Genomic DNA, 27151 nt, shown 5'->3' with positions numbered 1-27151 from the left:
TATCTTCAATTAAAATTTAGCAAGTTCAATTTTCATTATCTCAACAATTTTTAAATTAATTGATGGTACTGTACATTGAATATATTAAATAGATTCAATTTACCCTCCATCTTTATTAAATGAATATCTATTTAAGTTTTAGTGACCTTCAAATTTAATAGAAATTAATAAATCATATCTATAAAGAAAAATAAGTGAATATTTAACATAAATTCAATTATAACTTTTAATGTATTAGATTCAAGTTTGTTTAATGTTCTCAACTTGAGCATTATTCAGGAGTGTAATCACATTTTCACTCTTGGGTGGGAAAAACAATCCTATCTTATTAGGATAGTATATTCTCCAGAAAAAAGTCAAGTCATTCTGTACTTTTGTTCACATGCTGAATATTTAATACATAATCTGATACAATTGAGAACTCCAAATTATCTTTTAAGCTTCAAGAATATAAGGCTGTTTTATATGAACAAGACAGGTATTTTAGATAACTCAGAAACTTAAAGATAGGTCATATTGTGATAGATAAGTTATAGGTTTGTGAACAGAACTACCATCATCTCTTTGTAAATTATGATCCACTGCTGCCCTCAGAAGCCAGTCTGCCTTTAGTTGGCTTCCACAATTCATACAAGAGGGAAGCACTCACAAACATATTAGGCAACGAAGCTTAATGCATCTTCACATGTTCTTGTAGCAATTACTACAAATCTAAGACACAGAGAGAAAAATGAGCTCGATTTTGAAATAATATGAAACAAAGTAACACTTTAAAATGTTTCTAAAGATACAATCTTGCCGCATAAAAGAATGGTTAACTGGTAGGATAAAGGATTTAGCATGGATTTCTCAGGCTGGAAATTCCTTTCTTTAAGTATGTACTGTATCTTGCCCCATGTATTATCTGTAATTCAGTGATCAGATAGAACGTCCGTAACACAGAGAAGGCAATGCTTTATTCACAACCTGCAGCTTGATAACATTAAGGCCCAGAGAATTAACAAAGAAAAGAGAGAGAGAGAGACAGAGAGAAGAGGTGTATGCTGAGAGCCTTTGATGATATTATGTGTATTTACTCACTTTTTACAGGGAGAGGAGTTGGGGAGCAAGGAAATGGGGGAGGAATGGCAACACGATTTAACATCCACTAGGTAAGGCTTCCAGAACAGTAGGCAGCAAACTGCCTAGTGGAATCTCTTGCAATTCTCACCCTCCTGTTGCAAATAAAGGCTTCTAACCAAAGGCTTACTTCCACTTTTCCCACAAATAAGTAGGTCCATTTCTTGCTCCACTTACATGATTTGTAGAATGTATACAGTACCTAATATAGAGAAATTTAAAGCCCTTATCGTTCAACTTTCAAATTTCATTAAATTCTGTTACCATTTTAGCAGATGGGAAAACAGACTTGAAGCAAAATTAACCTGAGTTCTTCAAATAATTCTGTTTGTCTAGGTTAAAACTGGATTTAGAACACAGGACTGCTGAGACTCAACCATATGCTATTGCACCAGCCTTGACTGCTGAATGAGCCAAAGTCTGGCAGCTGTTCAATGGGTCTCGAAGCTTTAGCAACCCCAAAAATGAATTTTCAATGGGCCCCTACTGCCTTTTATTATACCCTTTGACTAATTTAAAGTTATTACTTTAACTTAGAAAACGCTGAAATAATATCCTAGTACACCTTACAGAAGAGATATTAAATAGATCTCAATTTCACCATGAATTTTGGCATTGTAGATGCCTGCAAAACGATGGAGTACATGTATGGCCGTCATTAAATAGATAAGGAGAGAAGCAATCTCGAAAAAATGTGGTCATAAAAGTCTTAACATTTTTTCTTTGAAGTACTATTCTGTTTCAGTTCACTTAATATTGAAAATAATAAGTTGTAACAAGAGAGTTTTCACTTAACATCTAAGGAAGCTATTAATTTAGATTTATTAAAAATAAGTACAAAATCTTGGGAGCTATGGTGTGAAGAGCAAAGCCAAGAACATGAGAAGACATAACCTGTATCTCTCAGGATAGTAGTGAGCAATTGCGTAGTAAAAAGTTTAGGAAGGAAGGAACAGATGCTCATAAAATTAAAATTTTAGATGAGATATCTAGATGAAATAGCTTGAGTAAAATACTCAGCGAGAGAAACTGGGGTGAAGTGATATACCTGAGATTTAACCACTTAAGGAAGACTTAGATGAGCTCCCCAGCTGCTCCCAAAAGCCTACATGGAAATAAGGGCAATTTCTCCTCTCTATAAATTCAGCTGGTTTTCCAAAAAGGCACTAGTAAAAAAGTTTTTCATGGTAAATGCCTTCTGAAACCTCAATCAAAGATAAATTCCCTTTATACATAATGATGAAGTGTATAAGAATAACTTTCTAGGAATCGTGCAATAGCAGTTTTAAAACTTTTTGCTTCCTTTGCTTTATTTCTCAATTTGTTCAACAGCATTTGAACTCAAAGCAAACTTTAATTAATATACTGTAGGCACTATGGTAAAATTAGTTACAATAAGAAACATACCATTTTAATCTCCTGCCTTTCGATGACTGTTTTTTAAACTGAACATTGTTTTAAGGTAATATTTCACTGGACTGATGACGACTGGGAATATGTATAAAATTTGTTTTCAATATTTACTTTTGTAAAAATAATATTTCACCAATTATTTTAGTAACAGTATTTTTCAGTGTTACCACAAAGGCCTGGGACTGATTCTTTGGACTGTTTTATTCTAGCCCTCAGGGGCTTAATGAATAAAATAACATAAGTTCATTATCCTAGAGCTAAGAACCATAATCTTGTCAGATTTCATACACTGAGCAAGTTTTTGCTTGGCCAGTTGTTTAAATGGAAAAGCACCAAAGAAAAAGAAAATCTAGGAAGCACATGAAACTTCTTTTTACTGGACAGTAACAAGATTATCTACTGTGATATACCTATTAAATTATGTTATAAAATATACTATATTCCAAGATCTGCTATATTGTTTACTGCAATGAAGTAACTGTAATATCATATTTAATTTCAACTATTTTTAAATAAGATTGTCTTATGTAACAAAATTGGTTCATAAATATGTGGGATTTAAATTCTTAAAACACACACACACACACACACGCACACACACAAAGTGGAACAGGGTTTCCCATTTATAAGTAAATTAAGAGCAACAAAATTCTGAACACAAAGATATTTAAATACATAAGAGAGTTGATACAAAAGCCTTGTATCCTGATTCTCAAACTCTCCTAACATTAGCATATGCTATAGCTGTCTTCAATGGATTTCAAGTGTTTAAGCAATGGGGTGCCAGGCCTTTGAGTATATACTTGCATGAGGCAGTCTGTGGAACAATCAGGGTACTGGTGTAACAACTCTGTGTTCTCAATGAACAATCCTGAAGGCCACTGTAAAAGCCGCAGACAAATTTCCACTCTTTAGGCTAAGCAGTTGGATGAAGTGGAATACCTCTTTTTTTTTCTGATCAAGGGTGTAGATACTCAGACTTACCCTGGTGCTTTAGGTTTATGACCTACAAGGGTAAGCTTGGGGGATATCCTATCTGATTATACTTCTAAGGACTTTCTCCCACAAACTGGTCATCCCAGAAAATCCACATACTTCTAGAATTTCTCTACAGCCAAGAAAGATTCCCTCAACCATAATGGGCACATTTTTTTGGAAATCTTAAACTCCATCTTTACTTTCAGACATAGCTGACCCATCCTGAACATTAAGGCACTGAAACTCCATATCTTAGTGGGCTGTCCCCCATGACTGCACATGAGGGATGCTTTGAGAAGAGACTACTGTCTTGGCCCTATTAAAGATAACTGAGTCATTATTAAGGTTCGGATATATCTATATTTTAAAAGCTTTCCAGGTGTTTAGAATCATCATCCTGGATGTTCTAGGTCTTTTCTCGGACTATCAAAGTCTGTAAAGAATGCATCTTAAAAGATATGTTCACCATAAAATTGATGAGGGAGATAAGATTAGATATTATTGAGAATTATAATAAGTTAGAATTTTAAAATAATCAAAAAATTAAAATTCATTAATAAGCCAATCAAAAAATAGGCAAAGAATCTGAATAGATATTTCTATATGGAACATATAGAAATGGCCAATAAACACACAAAACGATGCTCAAGATCATTAGCCATCAGGGAAATGCAACTCAAAACTACAATGATAAACCATTTATACCCAGTAGGAAGACTATTAAAAAAGACAGATAAAAGAAGTCTGGTAAGAATATGGAGGAATTAGAACTCTCATACACTGCTGCTGGGAATGTAAAATGGTGCAGCCACTTTGACAAAAACTGGCAAGTCCTCAAAAGTTTAAACATAGTTATCATGTTACCCAACAATTCCACTCCTCGGTATGTACCCAGGAGAAATGAAAACACTTACTGACACAAAAACTTGAACATAATTAAATGTTTATAACAGAATTATTCATAATAGCCCAAAGTGTAGAAACAACCAAAATGTCCATCAACTAATAAATGAATACACACGATGGAATACTATTCAGCAATCAAAAGAAGTTAAATTCTGATACATTCTGAAAACATTGTGCCATGTGAAAGAATCCAGTCACAAAAGATCACATACTATATACTTCTGTTTATATGAAATATCCAGAATAGGCAAATCTATAGAGACAGAAAGTAGATTAGAGGTTGCTAAGAGCTGGGGCAGTGAGAGGAATAGCAAGTGACTGTTAATGGGTGCAGGGTTTTTTTCTGGGGCGATGAAAATGTTCAAAAATTGATTGGTAGTGATGGTTGTACAACTCTATAACTATACTAACAAAACACTAGATTGTTAACTGTCATGGGTGAATGGTATGGTATGGTATGTGAATTTTACCTCAGTAACGTTGTCATGTATAATAAAATCCATTGATAATGCAACTTCAAACTGAACATTTAAGTTAGCCAACATTAAGAAAAAACACCAAATTTTATCTGTCGAAAATATGTTAGTTTGCCTTTCTAACACATATTCTCTATATTCATTTATTTTTATAAAGCTACATTTAGGTGTAAAAAATTAACTATAAATTCCAAAACAAAGGAAAATATATAATCAATATATTCTTTTTACCCATTTCTAATTTTAGAGTTTTATAAATAATAATTTATCTTTTATCTGAGGACTAGCATTTTACTGAGTACTTTTATAACTTAAATAGATGCTTATCAATACCAAGTTATATGCAGGGGAGATAATATACAAAGTCAGTTTTCAGTGAATTTATGAATAGACCTTAAACATTCTTATTTTTTACCTACATCACCTGTGCCAGACAAGGGCTGGTTTCCTTTCCCCCCCCCAACTCCTCCTCCAAGGAGCTAACTGAATACAACTAGACTCAGCTTCCTCAGGTCTTACTCTGTTTCCAGACCTGTGATTTTAAGCACAATTAAACTTTTTCTGAAGGAATTATGTGTATGTGTCTGTGTGTAAAATATGAGGCTTTGCAGATGTTTCCGGCCACAGTTACACAGCTGCAAAGAGTTTATTAATTATGAACTATAAGTGGATTGTTCTGTAATTGAAACTTTCTGGGCTTTAATATTATTGTAGAATCTACACACATACATAGCTACGGAATCTAGTGAATGCTGTTATTTTATTTACTGCAGATGGACAACTGACTGAATTTAGGCAAAGCTAGCCTGTTTCCATGGGAGCTTTCAAATATTTGTGTTATATTAATGTCTATGCTTCTATATGCAAAGGGGAAAGCACAGATTGCAGAAATAGTACTGCCACTGCTCAAAGTGCTGACCTCATCTGGGATGGACAGATCCAGGATCTGTATTTTAATCCTACTGACAGTTCCTCAGTGGGAATAATTACAAAAGTCGGCCTGAAAGCCAGACCTCCTGTCATTGACATGTTATGATTTTTCACGTTGAGAATGAACAGCGGGCAGGGAGGATAAAAACAACATGATGTAACGAGTATATTACAGTTTGTGAAGCACCATCCATGTTATCCCATAACTAACTTGTAAGAGTTTAGAAAAGAAATGATGCAGAAATATAAAGTTTGATAACAGGTGCTCAAGTGCTGAAAATAATTTTGGGATTTTTAAAACTAAAAAGAAAAACTAATTTGGGGGGCATTATAAATATAGATGTTATTTATTTGTGTTATTTAATTGAGTACTTCATGTTTTTTGATATTATACAGCGGAAAAGAAACAGATGTAAAATAACAAGGATTTAAAAGTTTTATTTTCAGGATTTAGACTGTAAAAGGAAATAAAACAAAGCACTGTGTCAACAGTTTTTTCTTCTTTGTTAAATTATCAGTTTGAAATATGCTAGGAATTTTGCTGAAGTCTGGCATTTAAACGCTCTCTACTGTACCAGAATCTCACCATAATCTTGACCTCATTACCAAAATGATTAAAAGAGGAAAAAAATGTCAAGTTAGAATATTCAAAATCTTTTTTCCTCTTATTCTCTTATTCTCAAAAGAGAACTGGATTTTAGCTCAAAGAACTGTGTTCAAATCCACGCCACCACTTACTGGCATGCAATTTGGACAAAGCGATTTCACATTCTCGGCTTTGATGTCCTTGTTTCCTTGTTATTAATTACTAAGAGCTAGAGACACTAGTTTTTTTTTTTTTTTATTTCAATTTTCAAAAGGTTGTTTTAACAACACAGTAATTGGTCATCTAGCTGTTAAACTCTAGCATGATTGTTTTCGTTGAAATGCTATCTGTAAAAACACATATATTTCTATCACCATCACCACCCCAAAACGGTACATGCTGACTCACACCCACTTGGTCTTTCAGTGGTGCCTCAGCAAGAGTGAGAAAGACAGGCTCTGGAAGGGCCGTCCTGTCTCTGCGTGCATCCCTGACAGGCAGTGGCAGGCACTGTGTCAAGGATTCCTCTGCTCAGCCATTCACCTCGATCTCTCCCTGTGCCATTGTTGCCAAACCCTGTGTGTGCTCTCAGAGATGTGCACATCCACTTTGGTTCATGCAGGTAAGGATCCAGAAATGGAATTTTTAATTATGTAAATTACTTAATAGTCAACTCCCATAAAAGGAAAGATTCAAAATGAAATCAGACCCTTCTGGATCTCACTCAATATTATCCTCAAAGGTCTACTTTGAGATCAACCTACAGATAAAAAACATAAATTAACTATGAAGTCTCAGGATTTAGTAACCCCACTGGATATGAACTAAAGTAATCTTAACCTTAATTCATGTCTATAGCAAAATAACATAATTATGGGGTTCCCATGGGTGAAAAACACTTCAATTAGGGGAAGCCAGCTAACCAAACTCGAATATTATATTATTTATTTGTGGTGACTAAAAAAATGTGACATTTATGACAGAGTATTATTTTATTTTACTAAAAGATTTCCTTGAGGGCATGTCATTATGAACAAGAGGATGCAGTAAGTTCTTAAACAGCAACTTGTGTTAGCAAGATTTCAGATGGGGGATACGATTTACTCTAGCATTTAGGCCACTGTCAAGTTTACTTTCAAATATTTCTTTTATAGTTATTATAATAACATACTTTCTGTAATTTGTTTTTATTATTCATTCTTCTTATGCTAAATTATCCTCACAGTTTTGAAAACAGCAAGAAAGGTCAGATAATATAAGCTCTATATTCAAAACATAATGTAAAATATACGAGTGAGAATTCCTCTTTTGAAAGATCAAGATTCTTGTTTTAACATAATCATATTAAAAACAACAGTTCTTAAAAGATAAAGTTCATATTCTGAATTACAGACATTGTTAATTTCATCATCTAAGGTCTCACTCCAACAATCTTGAAAAGGCAATACAACTTGTCCTTTATATAAATTATGAATCTGACTTCCCTCCAGCATGTACTAGCTGTGTGACCTTTGTAAAATTGCTTAAGTTCTCTGAGCCTAGTTTTTCCATACCTAAAATAGAAAAACCTAATAATAAGACTACTTCCAAAGATTATTGTGAATTAAAGTATATGATTCATGTGAAGAACTTAGCACAATGTCTGGTGGAGAATAAGCACTCAGTAAATAGTAAACTATTATGATTATTTCACAACGTCAATTTCCATGCAAAGTTTTGATTCCACTCTGGTTTCTACCCCTCATAAACACTGAGCCACTTCCCCATTACCAGAGGTATATGCAAATAAGAAACACAAATTAATTATTAGGCAAATATGGCCATATTATGTATTCGTTCTCTGACTAAATAATTATTGTTTGCCTACTCTTTGCATTGTGCCAGGCAATAGACCAAAGTTATAACTGCTGAAAGACAAATATGATGATCTCTCAATATTATATTACCTTTTGACCTAGCATCAAATCGTATGGATAATTATGTTAATTATGTGCTTAAGCTAATTAAATTTCTGATTTTTCATAAGAAATTACTTACATAAATTATAAATATTGTACCTTAATTTGTATCTTTTACAATGCACTTAATTATCTCCTATTTCAGTGTTGAACATAGACTCAGAAGTCACCTTTCCTGCCAAGCTGTAACATTTCATCAATGTGAAGTGAAAAAACTACTCAGTGTAGGTAGACATGCAGGAAATGTGTGTAGGTACATATTATTGACCAATTATATTTAAACTGGAGAGCTATTTGTGGCAGTTATTGGCTTGTTTTTCAATGAGGCTAATAGTGGATCTGGCAATATCAGGATACTCTGTAAGGGCAGGTTATTTCAAGTTCAGAAGACTTCAACTGGACAAGAAATATGTATATAAATAAAAATGTTTGAGATTTTGTTATATTTAATAAAGTGAACATTTATAGTTAAATTCAAAGAATTAAAATCAGACTACTTTGTGGTTCATCAATAATTGGTTTTCTCCTACAATCTATTTAAAACTACATATATGTAGAAAAAGTCTGCAAGATCCACAGCCAAAATGAAAAGAATTAATTTCATCTTAATTTCTTAAAAAAGGGCAGACCTTCCATTTTAAGCAGTCTAAGATATGGGCTTTTCACCACCAGTTTTCTGCAATCATTTCAAAAATGATTAAAACGAAATCATCGGTTAAGGCAATCTTTCTAGCTATTTTGTGGAGACTCTTTTTTTCTTATTTAGTCAGTTATAAAATATGGATCAATACTAAGTCTTGTGAAGCAAATTACCCTAAAGCAGTTGAAGGCAGTTTGAACATGTGGGGAAATAAATCATCATTTCTGTTGTGTTAGAGGAAAATTTTCTGAAGATCATAAAGAAATCAGTTTACCTGGAAGCAGGACATCTTAAAAAGATGCATCAGGACAATGAGAAGATTCACTCAATCCTTAATTCTCAGAAATAAAAGAAAATAACAGGCAGAATAAGTCCTTACAACAAATGATGTTGTTGAGCTCAATCTTTTTTTCAAAACAGACACACACACACACACATACAAAGAAAATAGATACATACATATACAGATATGTGAGATAAACAGAATTGTTACATAAACAGAATGGTTAGAGAGAAACAAAATAGTAAGAATTCTCTAACTGGATACCCACACTTTCCACTTCTTAATAATAGAAAACCAGTTAGTTGTTAATTTTTATCTCCACACCAAGCCAATAATGATATAGTTCTAGCATATCCTATCTACTTTGCATCCACAGTATTTTGCAAAAAGATAATCTTGTTACTAACAGAATATTATTTAATGTTTCTTAATCAAGTATTTAGAAAAAGCTGTGCTATACATGTAAAAAGACATCTTAACTAGTTTAGTTCCTTTTTTTAAGAATAACTGACTCATCCTTTGTGAATCAATCAATCAGAAGCTTAACTCCTACGTAGGAGGCAGTACAAACTGGTCACGATTGTGGCATTAACACTGCCATAATTATTTCTTCATGTGTGTCTCCTCCAGCCCATTGTGAGCACCTCAAGGACAGGGATTATGATATTATCCATGGATCCCAAAACCACAGCACAATGTCTAGCACACAGCAGGAGGTTCACCTACATTTATTGAATGAAAGAACATTTATTCATCCTACAGCAGTATGCACCTGGTAATAGCCATCCCACTTACCAAAGGTTAATTCATTGACACCACTTAGTAAATTTTTCATAGTAATCAGATCAATGGAAATGACGTGGTACATTCTTAGTAGAATGTGGTACAGTACTGACAGTTAAAGGAGAGACAGTTCAGGAGCTCAGACTCCTAAGGAGTTCCCTGTTATGCTGTACAGGGAAATAACTGCACAGCCATGTTTAGATTAATGCTCTAGATGATTTCTAAAATGATTCTATGAGAATCCTTAACATAGTAATATGAGTAAGTGTATGAATGAGATGTAAAATATTTTATGAGTATAATTGAGAGCATTTTCTTTGAACATGGGAGAAGGAAGGTCCAAGAAAGAGAAACTACCAAGTAGTGAATTACAAATCATAACAAAACTTTCAGTGTAGGGCTCTTTTCCAAGACAAAAATCTAAAGAATAATAGTCCCCCTCATATTCCTAAACAAGACCATTTTTCTTTAAATATATGATCTATCCAAACTCAAAACCAAGAATATTCTAGTTTTAAGTAATCTAGAATTGCCATATTCTAGAGAGTACAGAGATGCTTTCATTTCTGTTAGTAATTTGGAACTAGACAGGCCACCTTTAAAATAAATTCTTGTAATTAACATTTCTATTGGAAAACACAGAAATATTACTGATATTTCTTACATTATGAAAAATGATTTCGATTTATTTCTAACTGGCTCTCTTTTAAATTTTAAAAACAATTATTGTAGAGTAAACAAAAGAACTACTTTAAATACAATGGGCTATTACATCTTTTGTTTTCTTTTATTATGATCACAGACACACACATATATCCACACACCCTTCTGTACATTTGTATTATTCCATTCAGTTTCATATGTCTCAAATTAATTTGTTTTGCCTATGACCTATGGGAGGAGGGGCATGACAAAACTAAGGGTTAAAGCCTGTTTATATGCACATATAATATCTCACTGTTTTCAAGTCAAAACTTAAATTTAACAGAAAAACTGGATAAAAATATAAAGTACCTTAACATTTATGGTGATCTCAGGAAATGTAATGTCAACACTACAAAGTATCAAACTCAACACATAAACGCCCACATACGTCAATTTGAAATAACTGAGAAATTGAGAAATGAAATACTGCCTTCTCACAGCAAAGGATAATAATGTAAATGAAAAATCTGTTGAAAGTTCTTACAAAGAAAAGAATAAAAAAGAATATAATGATTGATTCTATTGCTATACTAATGGCACTATAATATAATATTTTATAGAGAGCTTATAATGCATTAAATCTTCCTAATTAATTAGAATCAAAACATCTCAAAACCTACATAAAGGTTTGGAAATTTCAATTTATACTAATCAGAATACAGACAATAAGGAAGAAGAAAAATCAGTTCAAAGATTACATCCAAGCCAAATGGTAAAGAACATACAAAAGAAAAGCACATGACATTGTGAAGACACGCTGTCACAGATGGAAACCAGGTGGAATAGATCAGACAATATTTTTAGAATAGACTTTTTTTTCAATATTTAAGTTGAATTACCTTTTGGGTGAATGTTCAACAAAAGACTGATAAGAATAGTAGTTGTATGTATGTTTAAATAAACAGAATACCTAAAAGCTAAGGTGTTATTGACTCAGTCCTATGTAATTTAGGGATAATCAAGCATTGTATAAGAATTTATGGCATAAAAACCTTTGTGAGTAGATGTATGCCAATGGAAAAATGAGGTATCTGATGGTTGAAAATTTTCATGTGCTTCTATTTCATGTCACCATAATGAACATAAAACCTACGGCATGATTAGACCAAGGGTGATCCTTGCCAAATGCCAAAAATTATAAAAGGAGAGAGTCCAAACCTTGTAAGAACAGGACTATTCCTTTTGCAATTTTTGAGGATGGTTATTTTGTAGTTTAAATTAGTAGTCCTTTAAGTAAGAGGCTAAAAGGTTAAGCTTTTCAAGCTGCAGATGTTAAAGGATAACGTCTGGCCACAGTGCCAATAAAGTTCTAGGATTTTCCCAAAATGAAATTCTTCTCTTACCATACAAATAGACAGTATTGAGTGCTATAAAATATGTTGCAAAATTAGAATTTGGAGGAAACAGTTTTTTATCAAGAGAAGGTACATTGCTGTTTACCTGTTATCTTTATTATATCTCTGCTTTACAAATTTTCCATTTAAGTTACATCCCCAAATGGAATGCAGTTTGTCCAAACTTCTAAATAGTTTTCTGTTGTTCATGAAATGTGTTGAATACTTAACTGCAAAGTACTATGCTTGTAGTTCTAATAACTTGAGTGCTATTTAATTTTTATTAAATTAATTCTTTGATTACTCTGAAATAAAGTGATATTGCCAAAGGGAATAGAGAATTCTCAAAATATACTACTCTCTTCTAAATTTTAGTATACAGACTTATAATTTAGAGTGTGCTGTTTCTTAAAAGAATTGTCAAAATAGCTGTCTAGATTAGGGTTTATATATTTTTTTCCATTCAAATATTTAGTTGTGATACATAATAATAAAATGAACAATATCTATGTATTTTGACATAGTCAATATATACTTACAATAATTTATATTTAAAATGAGCCAACAGACATATTTTCTCTATATTTATATCATATTTAATTTTATTAATATAATCCAAAAATTCTACTTTGTTGCTTAAATATCAAAAATCAAAAATAACAAATTTAACAGAAAATTCTAAAAGCAATAATCCTTAGCTTTTCTTAAAATCCAGATGTTCCATATTAGATTTTTAAGAATTTGGTGAAGTGGAAAACAGATTTGTATCAAGTAGAAAACAGAAGCCCTAACTTTTTGGAAATGCTGAATCCTACAGTTAAATTTCTTCAATCAATACTTTGGTAGGACAGGAAACCTTGTATGCAGTAAAGTACTTTAAGATCATATTTCTTTTATTCAATATAATCTGTGGAAATACTATGGAATAGTTTTTCAATCATGCCAACAATAAATCAAGAATACTTGATTCTTGATTCTCTGGAATTTGATATAACACTGATTTGTCAGCTGTTTACCACCACATAGCATTATCCCCCAGTGTTACCGAGATAATTTAATTAGTGAGCTTGAATGACAGTATCAAAATTAGAGGTATTTTTAGCTCTCAGGATTCGCCAACGTCTCCAAAGTCATTTCTCTAGAATGACAAAGGGTTATGCTATATTTGTTACTCTCCCTTTTCTTCTGGTGCAGTCCCTTGTGAAGAATCACGAGCTTAACATAAGCACATCATTTACTATGGATTAATATACTGTTGTGCGTGGTTTTGCAAAAGATAAAAAAAATTACTACAAATCTCATTTTACATATTAGACTAACATATGAAGGAATAAATCCTTTTACAGCACACCTCGGTGTTTCATAAGTACTCCTATCATTAACTTTCAGAGAGAAACAGCATAACAATAAAGAAGATTTTATCAAATATCAGAAGAAATAATAAGACAGAAGACTACTGAATTCCCAACCAACAGAAAGCACTAAAATAACATTGAGTCTCACAAAAGGTATTAAAATAGAGCACTATTTTTTTCTTAGATTCACGCTCAAATTTAGAGATATTTATACTACGGAGTAAGCTCTGTGGTGCTGAACTCCTAAAGGAGATTCATTACAAATATATTTGCTAAAATTTCAACCCACACCTCCCTAGTGAAGCCATATTTGACCTCTGGTTTAGACAACTGAGCCCCTCCTCTCTCTTACCCTTCCTAAAATTAAGCACTGTAGATTCAAGATCTCTATCTTTTATCTATCTATCTACCTATCTCATGCTGGGTAACATTATACCATCACCACAATCTTATAAGATAGTTATCATATTCTTCCAAGTAAATGTAACAGTGTTAACTTTATTTCCTTTACATTTCACAGCAGTTTGGTCCTTTGAAGTTTTCCTTCTGAGTGTCATGCTTCACTAAGCAAGTCTCTAATACCACCCAGGATGTTGCTGTTTTATGTATATTTATGTACATTGTAATTTTCTTTGCCAAAATAGAAAATATTTGTATATGTGAATGTGTATTGATGGATAAGGAAAAGTTTATAGAACAGTAGAAGGCAGTCTTTAAAAATGCAGGCTATGGAGCCAAACACCTTGAGTTCAAACCCGAGGTTCAAATGCTAGACCTCCACTAGACCACTGAATAGAAAACTGCCTAGGAATAGTAATAGATTTTTCCTAATATGAATGCTGTATGGGCTAAATTAAAGAACTTATAACAATATCTAGTACATACTCAGTACTCTATACATGTCAGTTAATGTAATTATCATCATTATGTTAACATAGTAAAGACAACTCTCTTTTTTTTAATTAAGATAATTTTGCTTCCACTAAAACATATAAAAACTTTTGGAATATTCTCCAACATTTTTGCAAACTATCTGTTTAACTGCAACATTATATAAATCCAGTAGCTTAATGTGCGAAAGTTTCAACTTCACAATTCCTTTAATAGTTTCAACAACTAAAGAAATCAGGTATATTAGATTCTTTAAAATGACATTATTCTAAAAAATTCTTCATTTGAAAATTAACCTATTTCCCCTTCTGTTGTTTTGGTCTAGGTAAACTTACTTTGTTTAGTATGTTATTTAGGTGGAGATACAACTCTACACTATACTCTACAATGAAAGAAAATATACCAAACACACAGTTCAATCTGTGTAACTTGCCATGTAATACCAAAAGAAAACAACATAAGACAGACTGATAAAAACTGAGATTTGAAAGGTTCTGATATCTCATAGGCAGCTATCATAGACGAAACATTCATTGAAAAAAAAAGAAAAAGAGAAGGAAAGGGGAAAGTAATGAAAAAACAGATTTCTATAATCATACAACTTATTTTTCAGGTCAGTTCATGAGTTTTTCTTTGCTACCATTAACAGTGATATAAGTATCGATATACAACTTGATATCCGTCTGCTTTCCACCCACATCTGCCAAGTCTGACAATGTTTTTCTAAAGACAACTGAGAAAAATGAAAGCTACCAGAGAAAAATGAAAGCTACCATTCTCTTCCTTCATGACTCAAAATGAAAAAAAAAATCACAGTATTTTAGAACTTCTGTTGTTAATTCTCTTAGCCCACATGCCCAATAGAACCTTCATTATAAGAGATTTATGATCTATGGATATAGGGCAAGTTGGGGAGAGGGAGGTGGGGTCTTCTCATAATTAACAACAAGTCTGACGATAACAAGGCAAAGAGAGAGAGGACACACTCCAGAAAGCAGGCCGTACTGTCAGGAGCAGTAATCAAGTAACAAACTGTGGTTTCATTTTCACATAATAACACAACACTGGTAGTCTGCAGCCAAACAACTGACATGAGATCTTTGAGAAAACACAACCTATCATGATGTATGAGAACAGAAGGCCTAAGATGTTTTTCTCACCTGTAGGAACATATGTGGCTGATTTTCTGGAAAATCATGTCCTTCCATTATAAGATAAAGTGGAAGATTCAGGCAGACTCATACATTCTCTCCTTCCATCTTTGAGGCAGATCCTCAAAACACAAATTAACTATCCTTCCCTTTCTTATGTTCCCATCCTTTATTCCTCAGATGTCTTTGCTTTCTGAGAAAAGTAGCCCGGACTCCTCACCACTTCTACATTCCTAGCAATACCTGAGAGTAGTGACATCAGTCCTTTGCATTTTGCTAATAATCACCAAATAAATATCTAGAAATAATTTACTTGGGAATTACAAGGCTCCAGTATATTACAAAGTTTTCCTATCTATGGCATAGGGATGTAATTTTTAATTCCCCAGTGCAATACTTCTCAAGTGGAGGGAATTTGCCCCCGGGGAACATTTCACAATGTCTGCAGATATTTTTTTATTATGATAACTATAAGGGGGTGGTGATCTTACTGGTATCTAGTAGGCAGACATCAGAGATGCTGCTATATCTCCTACAGGGCTCTCCAAAACAGAGGATCATCTGGCACAAAACATCAATAGTGCTGCTGTTGAGAAACCTTGCTTTACTACAAACAGGTATCTGTCAGTTTCACTCTGAGTCCTAGCCATCTCCGTGTTAATGAAGCTCTGTCCTAACTAGGCAAAATAAAGAAAGGATCATGGCTAGATTTTTTTTTTCATATTTATACAAAAATAGAACATAATTTTGTTACAAAAGTTAGTTTTATCTTTCATAAACTTAATTTTTCTTCAAAGTTCTCCAGCTAAAGCTCTAGATGATTTGCTTAGAAATTAACCTCATTTGAAACTTCTGTTAAAAAAAAGTTTTTAAAAAACTAAAAAAAAGTGTTATATAGATTGAAGTGGACGGAACTATTGTTATTACCACTATCTATCTCTTGGATCATATCAGTGCCCCCTATTTCAAATTTCCAGCTACGTATAAGTGTCTCCACTTATAAAGCCTATCCAAACCTAAAATTCAAAAGGGAAAAACAAAACAAAACAAACCCTGAACTTGTCATTCCTTCAGTAGCATGAAACTTGGAGTTTCTACTTTCTGTGACTTCTCATATCAAGTTAATTCCTGTCTGTTATTCTTTCGACACTCTGATCACAGCAACCCTGTGTCAAATGTTTATCACGGTACATCTTGTTTACTGTACTATCTTGCTGTGTAGCCATTCACTTATTCATTCATTCAACAAATATTTTCAATACTTCTTATGTACTGTTTATGCGAAGAACAGTAGACATTGTGGGAAGAAAGACAGACAAATCCCTGCCCTCACAGAGCTCTCAGTCCAGCAGAAGACCAATAATTAAAGAAGCAATTCTCATAAATCATGATGTGTTCAGAAAGGGGATCACTGTAGGAACACAGATAAGTTGACAGTTCTTCTGGTATAACTGAAACCAGCAGACTCAGGAAGAAATATTCAAAGGAGCGTGGAAAGAGATTATTCACAAGGAAAGAAAGAGCAGAGAGGGAAAAGATGATGGCACATTTGAGGCAATGACAGAATGTCAATGGGCTGAAATGTAGAATACAAGTGGAAGAGAAGCAAGAGGTGAAGCTGGAAAAAAGAAGCAGGGGTAAGAGTTAAGAATTATTATTTTATTCTAAGAGGAATAGAAAGCCATTGAAGAATTTTAAGAAAAGAGCGTTCTGTCAAGGCTCGCACTTAGAAAGATCACTCTAACTACAATGGATTAGCAGGAGGTGTAAAAACAGAACAGAGAGAAGGCTGCTTCAGTAATACAGGTGAAAGGTAATGCTGTGAGGTAATGGTGGCCTGTAAGAGGATGCACAAGTTTGTTTATAGAGACCTGGACATTCAGTAGATCTTTGGGAGGTAGGATCAAGAGATTTTTACTAGATAGTCCCCATTCTCTACACTTAACACTTTCCAACTGTCTAGCACATGCCAGCAGATTCAATAGTAAAATGTTGGAAATTAAAATGCAATTTGATTTATAAGAGGTAAAAGGGTCCTCACGACATCATATGAGATAAGTAGGCAAGCAAATCTCCCTCATTGGACAGGAGATGAAAGTGAAGGCTCATAGAGGTTAAGTAACATGCAAATTTATAATGTTACTAAAGAGTAAAAGTGGGCTTAGAACACAGCCATCAGTTTCTGAATCCAGTTCTGTTTCTAGCAGAGTGTTTTTCCTGGATCTAGACCTCTGCCAAAGTCGTGTGCTGCTTGGTGTATACTACTCATTCTGGCATATGATTACTGTCAAGTATAATTTTCTAATCATTTCATTAGTGTATATGTATATTCACTAACCATTACAAACAGAAATGAAAATAAGAGCATAAACTCTTATTATATTGAACATAACTGGATGAATAAAATGATAAATAGACATCTATATTAATATAAGTAATATTGGAAGATGATATCTATTAGCATTGTCCAGGCTAAAATTATGTTTCACGTGGGTTGGCTGGCATGATTGGAACATAAATATTTAATGAATTATAAAAATCAAATTTGCCTTCATGCAAGTTCACTCTAAATGCACATTAACTCCGGAGAAGCAAAAAACGTTGAACTGCCTCTTTCTCCAAAACATGATTTTTCTTTCCATTTAGTTGCATTTGACAAGTAATCCTATAAGATGCTCTACATTTTCAGCCCTAAATTTAACTCCAAAAACTATAATTAGTCAATTTCTATCATGAAATATGAAGACTTGAGTCATAGTTTAATAACTTAATGTTAGGGCATTATAATTACTTTTCTTAGTGGATATGACTACCGGTTACACATATATAAATTTTACTTTGGATATGGTAGGCAATAATAGCCTTATATTTTAAAAAATCTAAAGATAAAAAAATACATTTTAAAAAGTGATTATTTTAGAAACATATAAAATGTGTGAAAAGGAGGAAGTCAAACACTTTATATGGAAGGTGACTATATTATTTATCATCCAAACCAGGAGCTTTTCAAGAGTGAAAGGGGAGCTATTAATAACAACAGAATGAGTGTCACCTTAATCACCAGAATGAGATGACAACAAAGGGAAATGGCCTTTCTAAGAGTTCCTGAAATTACAATGATGAGACCCTCAGTAAAATTCACTTTTGTATGCAACTAAAATAACTAAATAACCTAGACATACATCAGGGTTCTGAAATCTGGAGATTCTGGAAATTATAACAGTCAGCCCCTCTACCAATATTTTTTATTTTATTTTATTTTTTTAAAGAAATTCTGTTTTAGTTTTTAAAATTTTATTTTATATCTACCAATATTTTTAGAAGTGAGTTAGAATCAATATATTTCACAATAACAACCTGCTTAAAACTGAGTTTAAAACTGTAAGAAGTTTTTGTTGCTGTTTATGTTTAACCTTCCTGAATATTAACTATAGCACCCATGTTTAGTGCTAAGAACCTGAATATCTTGCCACAGTCACAAAACAGATTTCAATCTCCAATAACATTTTTAAAATCTATTATTATTTCCACTTAAATCTTTTCAATCTATACGAACAATACCCAATTAACTTTGAAAAGCAAAGCTTAGTTGCCAAACTAATCAAACTCTATTATACCTTCTCATAATTCTTGCACTTCATTTCCAAACTGTCACAGGACAAAGCAAATATTTTGGTAGGAGCAAAGAAAAATACTTTAACTCAAACTATTAAGGTATGAGCTATGAACAATAATCACTTACAATATATAATACAAAAGCAATATGCTACCGGAAAAGCATTCCTCCACAGATACTAGACATTTTAATTCATCTCTGCAAAGAACAGGAGGTATTAAAGAGTTGAAACAGAAACTGAATTTTTTTTATATATATATTTATTTTATTTTATTTTATTTTATTTTATTTTTAAATTTTTTTTAACATTTTTATTGAAGTATAATTGCTTTACAATGGTGTGTTAGTTTCTGCTTTAAAACAAAGTGAATCAGAAACTGAATTTTTAAAGATGGCTGGAGAAAGAAATATCCATTAGTAAGCAGCATTCTCACTGGGATTGCATTTCTTGAATATTCTCCATCAAGGACATGAGAATATCAGTTTTTACACTTTAGTCCAGGAAAGTGATAGTCTGAAATTAGAGCTGCTAAAAACAGGTAGGTACTGTGAAATTCAAGGAAATGTTACATCAAGAAGCTAAAGGAACGAAAAAAGGATAAAATTCTCTTTATCCTTACAAAATTGGCACATTATTCCAGGTGAGGTAACAGGCAGAACCTCACAGCAGATTAAAAGGAATTTGAGGACAAATGTTTCATTCAGTAGGCCTTTCTATATAGCAGATAACTTTCCACCCAGTAAAGAAAAGCCTTGTCTTTTATTAACTCCATTTGAAGGTTTGTGTTACTATATAAAACCCCTCTTTTTTCACTTATTCCTGAATGTATTGGCAAGTACTGCTACATCATTCATACTTATAAAATTCAACGTGGCAGGTGGTCCTTAATTTTTCACCGTAACTATTAAAAGCTCTGCGGAAGGTGACTGTCTTGTTTCCATTTGCTTTTCATGTGTTTCGGTTAACATTAAAGCATTGCCTCCTGAACATTTTCAGATCATCCTCTTAAATATAATGAAATCCTCTTTAGCAAAAACACATAGCCGATTTTGCTGAAAATTTTTACTGTTCTAGTCACAGGTATATTCATTTCAAAGGATCATATTTATTACTTACAAATTCATCTACTTTCAGTGCTGCATGCATAACTGTCCTTGACAGCATAATTACAAATTGAGAAAATTCTAAGGTGATAAATTTTACGTTAAAAGTAAAATAAGCAATAAAACAAGTTATTATTTTAAGTTATTAGATAGTTAAATGATACATATCTCATTTTCACAAGTCGAGAACTGAACATAAATGGTGGGGAACACAGGTAAGACCTAATATAATATGCCTTTAAAAGATCATATTGTGTTTTACTACCTTCTCTGAAACAAACTAAAGATTTTTATTTTAGAAAATCCTTTTCATTTCAAAATATGTCCTTAAAAAGTAGGACCTTTCAGTCTGATTTATTTTGTAGGGGAAATAAAGCTGCTTCTTTGGGTATTGTGATTATTAACACATGTATTTAGTAATTCTAACAACTGGTTAATTAATAAACATTAGCAAATTAATTACAAATTAAATTGAATTAATCACAAATTAAAAAGCTTAGAAACTTTATATCAAAGGTTGTTGGAACCAATGAGCTAATAAGTCAGGAGAAAAGATAATTACATTCTGGAGTTCTGAGGCAGGGTACTCTGTACCCCCTCCCCCTCCCCCCTCCCCATCCCTGTCCTTTTTCCTTATACCCTGAGATCCTCTCAGCCCAATTCTGCTCCATCTTTTGGAGAGATAAACTGACAGCATCTCTCCATCTGTCAACAAGCACAGCCATACTTAAGCCATCATCATCAATCAGAATTTTTTCATTTCCCAGTCACTAACTCTGATATTTCCCACTTTGATCTCAGCCTTGAATCTTCTTCCTATCCTACATTAATCCTGCTTTCTATGTCCTCCTCCTTCAAGGACCCTAGACAATCATTTCCCACTGCATTTGGAAACATTGTTCCAAATTGTTACTAAGAATTACACAAAAAGGATTTATCTTAAAGTCAGCTTTACACATTCGAACAATCAAATCAGTTTAGGAAACTTTGGATAGAAAAAGTCTTTAATGCCAACCTCTCAAAGCTTTTGACTCATATCATTAACTCTCCAGCAGAGAATAAGAACCCTTTTAATGTGGACCATCCAAGTAACTGAATAGATAAACTTTTATCCATTCTGCTAAAAAGCTTACTTTGTCTTGGTTTTCTTTTCTGCACAACAGCCATTTTCTCACTTGACCATTCATTCCTTGGCTCACTTGAATTTGGTTTCTGCCCTCACAACTATCTAGATGATGGAATGAGACGTTACTTACCCCCATATGGTTCTTCCTGAAAAACTCTCCCACTGGGATTTGATCTAGCTTGTCTTCCCAGCTTTTGCTACTACTACTACTTTCACGAATATCTCTGACAAGGTCCTAGCTTATCTAAGTCATTTGCAAGAGGCTTCTAACACTGCATGCAGCCAAAATCCACAGCCACATTCATTTTAAGGCAGAAGCCCAGACCACCTGGTTTTCTGACTTGACCAAGGATGAGACTTTAGCAAAACTGAGTATTGGAAAACTATTCTTTCCTGCTTTGTCCATTGTACCCAAAGAGTCTTTATCCAATTTTAAGAGCCTGGCATTAAGAGTACTCAATCTGACTGCCCCATCATTTGATGGGAGAGCCTCATTCCCTACTGCCTTAAAGCTTTTAGGTAATTCCCATCAACTCACATACCATCTATAGCTAAACTAAATTTACTAAGCACTTATTTTGTTCCTGGGATGTCACTCAGTAATACACATGCATTACACAATTTAGTATTAATAATAATATCAGCTATCACTCAGATTCCATGGATTCTACCATGAATCTATAATTTAAGACGAGGAAACAGATTATGAAGTAACATGTGCAAGTTCACAACTAGTAAGTAGTAGAGTAAGAATGTGACTCCAAAGCTCTTGCTCTTTACCAGTGAAATGTAGCATCTTAGGCAATAATATATTTTTCATAAAGAATATACAAATAAAATATTCTGGGACTTCAGGAGAGAAGAGATTCATTTGGACCATGAAAATCAGAGAGGGCTACCTGGAGGAGTTAACACTTGAGCTTTTGAAGGATACACAATATATACATATTTCACGTGGATGTGGAGGAAAAGGAGTATCAGGAAAGTGAAGCAAGCACAATAGAAAACACTGAAACCAAAAATTAAGGACTGCATTTAGAAACTATTGACAAACGAAGTTAGTTTGACTGAAGTGAAGTGGGCTTAAACAAGAGAGTAGTAAAAGAGAAGCTCAAAACTCTAATGTCATGTGTCACCCTTAACATCTTGTTGCTTTTCTGAGCATTAGTTTTATTTCCTAATGTGTCCCTAACACACCCCTTCCTTCCCATTCTCAGTAACCGGGTCTTCGTTCAGAGATTTTTTTCTAGTCACTCCAAAAGGTGTTGCTTTTGGTTTCTCTCATCTCTAATCCAGTCTTCAACTTCCCTTCAAGTTATCACCACAGCACAATTTTGATTATATACCCTACTTAAAATTTTGTGATGATTTCTCCATAACTACAAACGTAGTACAAATTCCTTAGTACAACATAGAAAGCCCCCCAAGACTCAATCCAACTTACCTTCTATTTTCCTAGCTTTATCACTATAATCCTTTTCACACACACCCCAGCTATCTGATCAACAAATATGACCTGCAATTTCATACATGCCCCACCTTTGCTCATCATGTTCACGGCGCCTGGAAGTGCCTTTATATGATTTCACATCTGTCTATTAAAACTCAATGTACATACCATCTCCTAAAAGCCTGTATTTTAATAAAGTTGAAATTTATTTTCTCACTTGATTAGAATTTATATATAATTTACCATTTTCTGACTTATATTGTAACTAGTTATTTAAACCTTTATACTTTGATGAAAATAGAAAGTTTACCTATGGTACACAGAATAGATACTCAGTACAGATTTTTGTTTGTTTGTTTTTCTGGCTTGTTTTTTCAACTAATGGATGGGGAGATAATTTGGGAGGAAACTGTCAGCAGGGACGAAAATTTTCCTGATGCAAGTCTTAGGCTGGGCAACAGCTGCTGTGATGGGAAAACACAAGCTGTGGGCAGCCTTTTCCATCTACTCTACAAATCAAGTTTCCTGGTGCTGCAGAAGCTTCTAAGATTGGGATCCTGACATGATATCTATCTCCTAAACATCCGAGTGGAGAAGGCTGAGCTACCAAAAAACATATAGGACTATGCAGAGCTAGAGGCCACAAGTTTATATATCTTTAAAAAAACTCTTATAAATTATACTCTATCATATGATTCCCAGATGATTTATCTCCCTAAAATATTTTCTGTAGTCTAATACGTAGTCTATTAGTGAGGCATCCTTAAAATAGACCTACTGAATGGCATGAAAATTAAAAACTGTATTTTTCACTTGAACTAAGAAACCCAGAAATTTTGGATATGATATCAATCAAAAATTAGTTGCAGTACAAATACAAATGTATGTGCAATATGCAGAATATGGCAAGATTCAACTTGCTATTGAAAATGATTGTTACAGTGTATTTACTTCCTTTTAGTAGTTAAGTTTATAATTAATTTGGTTTCCTTTTTGGAATTAATATGCAATTATATATCAATTTCTTTCTTACACAAAAAGGCATATTTACTTTTGGGGAATTAATACATAAAACCTACTAGAACTCATGCTACCCATTTGCACCTTATTCTATAAGTGATAGTTAATGCCACAAAACAATGCAATTGACTGTAAATGTATAATAGCTTATTAATAACACCTACAGCTCGAGGACTAGTAATCTATAAGAGTAAAATATACATGTGTGTATTGTATATATATATATGTATGTGTATATATATACACAGATATATACATGTGAGAGAGAGAGATAGGGAGGAAGAGATAGTTTTATGTATTTTATATATACAGTGTGCTTAAATAATCTACTCTGTGTCATCCAGTAATCAGAAAGGAATCATAAAAGTTAAACACTTCATAACTTTTTAAACCCCCAAAAGTCTGTTTTCCTTCTACATTTAATGGTGGTACATTTACTAAATTGGTCTAGATTGTATTTTTTAATACTAAAATATTTCTGAAAATAAGGGACCCCATATTTATTAACTAGAATGGTGTCCCATATTTTTAAACAACAATCAAAAAAAGTATTTGCACTGTACATGTTAATGACAGTGAAAAACAAGGCAAGGATGGGCTAATTTTGTCATGTTTTACTTCCTTGCTCCTTTTTTTCTTTGTAAAATTACAGATCGAGGGACTTCCTTGGTGGCGCTGTGGTTAAGAATCCACCTGCCAGTGCAGGGAACACGGGTTTGAGCCCTGGTCCGGGAAGATCCCACATGCCGCTGAGCAACTAAGCCTGTGCGCCACAACTACTGAGCCTGTGCTCTGGAGCCCGTGAGCCACAGCTAGTGAGCCCACGTGCCACAACTACTGAAGCCTGGGCGCCTAGAGCCCATGCTCCACAGCAAGAGAAGCCACTGCAATGAGAAGCCCACTCACCGCAACGAAGGGTGGCCCCTGCGCGCCGCAACTAGAGAAAGCCTGTGTGCAGCAACGAAGACCCAACACAGCCAAAAATAAATAAATAAAAAATAAATAAATAAATTTATAAAAAAAAACTACAGATAGATTACATAGATAGATTGATAAATGCATACATATATAAGTATATGTACACATATATTCATATATACACACACATACATATATACATACATAGTAACACATGGTCAATGCAGGAAACGTAAAGAACATAGAATAATCCAAAGAAAACCAAATATAACCTATATCTCCACTGGCCGCAGATGATCCATGTTAGCAACTTCGTGTATATTTTTCCAGTCTCTCCTAACAATGATGTCACACTACTCTGCTCACTGCTCTCTTACTTAACCTAATATTGTGAACACTTTCCCATATAAACATTATACAATGACATGATTTGAGACTCTATATGGTATCTCAACTTGGGGATATTTCGTAATAGCCTGCATCTCCTATTCTTGGACATTTAGGTTGGTATTTCCTTTTCAAGAGTCAAAGGTCTTTTTCTTGCTTTGGAGGAGAATCCCTATTATCGACATAATTCTTATCACCAAAATTACTTGTTGGCACAACTGAATATTGGATATGATATGTAATCTTTGTGCCCTGTGGTACAGAAATTAACTAAATAACTTCATTTATATGTTTAAGCCTTCAGGTAGGGTGCTAGTTGTGAATATAAGGAAATGCCATTATTCTGTAGTAACCTATAATCTAATGGGGAGCATACAATAAAGGTGACGCACATTGAAAGCCTGCCTGACCAGTATGGCTATGGATTTGTGAGGAAGGGGGCAGGGAGGAGAGTGGAGAATGATAAGATTAGAAAAGTCTTCCAAAAAGAGATGGCAATCTAGGCAGAAAATTACAATATATGAAAATCAGAAGGAGAAATTCAATATTTAGGATACCTCAAATTATTCAGTATAGATGAGCAATGGGCAAAATAATATGCAGAGGCAAGTTAAAAGGATTTTGAATAGGATGTTAAAGAATAACTTGGAAACTATGTGAGGCAATTATACCTTTTGAAGGAAGTTGTGGCATGACTGAATTTGTATTTTAAAAAAAATGACTCTGGAGGGTAAGTAGAAAAATACTGAAGGGGAGTAAGACCAAATGCAAACAAATAAATTAAGAGGCTACTGATATTCTCTAAGGTAGCTATGGAAAGGACTTAAACTAAGATAGTGGCATTAAGATGGGGGAAAATCGATTGGATAGATCAGAGAGATTTTATGGCGGTAGAATCAATAAGACTTCTGGATCACTCCCAGGCCCATTTACCAAAATAGAAACACAGACAGAAATTCTTAGAATAATAACTATTGTGGCTAAACATGTATGGATTGCTACCATGTGTTAGTGTGCTAAATGCTTTACAAGCATCACCTCATTTTTATGCACATTTATTGCCCACTTTCCTTGTGTAAGTGTTTTACGTATATTAGATCATTTGGTCCACGCACAATCTCTTGAAATAAGATAGTGCTAGTATTTCCCTCTCTGAATGTAGGAGACCAAGGTCTTAAGAGATTAACTAGCCTGCCCATTCATAGAGCTAGCTGGTGTTGGTTTCTGGACTGGCATCTCTGTGTATCTTTCGTCTAGAAGAGATATTTTTAAGCCATTATTTAATTACTTTAATAGGGTTATGCTGCCATTCTGAAAGACGTCTCAAAAAGTCTCTGAAAATGAAATACTTATTCACTCAGTTACAAAGCATGCACACCAATAAAGATGCATTAAACTCCTCTTCAGAGGGAAAACATGGAAAAAAATAATAGAACAAAGGTTGGAAGATGTGGGTTAGAATATCAATCTGAAAAATTATGAACTGACATTAAAGTGAATACTATTAATATTCAATTTCTTTCTTCATTAAATAGAAATCATTCTTCTTTAAGTAAAAACTCACTTTAAACAAGTATTATTTTATTAAATTCTATGAGTCCATAGCACTATTCAAAAAATAAAATTGGGGCCAGAGAAGGAACAACTCTTTCTTATGGAATGAAACAAACTACCAAATGTAAAAGAAATAAGAAAATTAGAAAATTGACATTTTGCAACTACCAATGTAATAAATGGTTCCACTTGCCATTATCAATGGATGATAAAACACTGGGTGAAAGATTGTCAAGGAATTAGAAAATTATAGTGTCTCCAAGTATCACTGAATAGATGGCTGATTAATTACAAAGGGAAAACAGGCTACTACAATAGAAGGATATGGTATACATAACCTGAACCAAGTCATCAAACAGCATCACAAATAAGGGGACAATGTGACATGATGTGATGCAATGGAAAATAAACCAAAACAACTATATTGTATCCTTACCAAAAAATTTAACTTGAATCTAATAATGAGGA

The 27151-nt window shown here is 33.4% G+C and overlaps 1 protein-coding gene across 7 annotated transcripts in view; it reads right to left on the bottom strand.

The window, feature by feature from the left end:
* The window catches only part of EPHA7 (EPH receptor A7), a 167363-nt gene that overhangs the window by 109485 nt on the left and 30727 nt on the right, over positions 1–27151 (bottom strand). The gene's annotated exons all lie outside the window — the stretch shown is intronic.

The sequence above is a fragment of the Balaenoptera physalus genome (genome assembly GCF_965194825.1).
Source record: "Balaenoptera physalus genome assembly, chromosome: 9".
NCBI classification, from domain to species: domain Eukaryota; kingdom Metazoa; phylum Chordata; class Mammalia; order Artiodactyla; family Balaenopteridae; genus Balaenoptera; species Balaenoptera physalus.
This window is presented reverse-complemented; position numbering and strand designations above follow the sequence as displayed.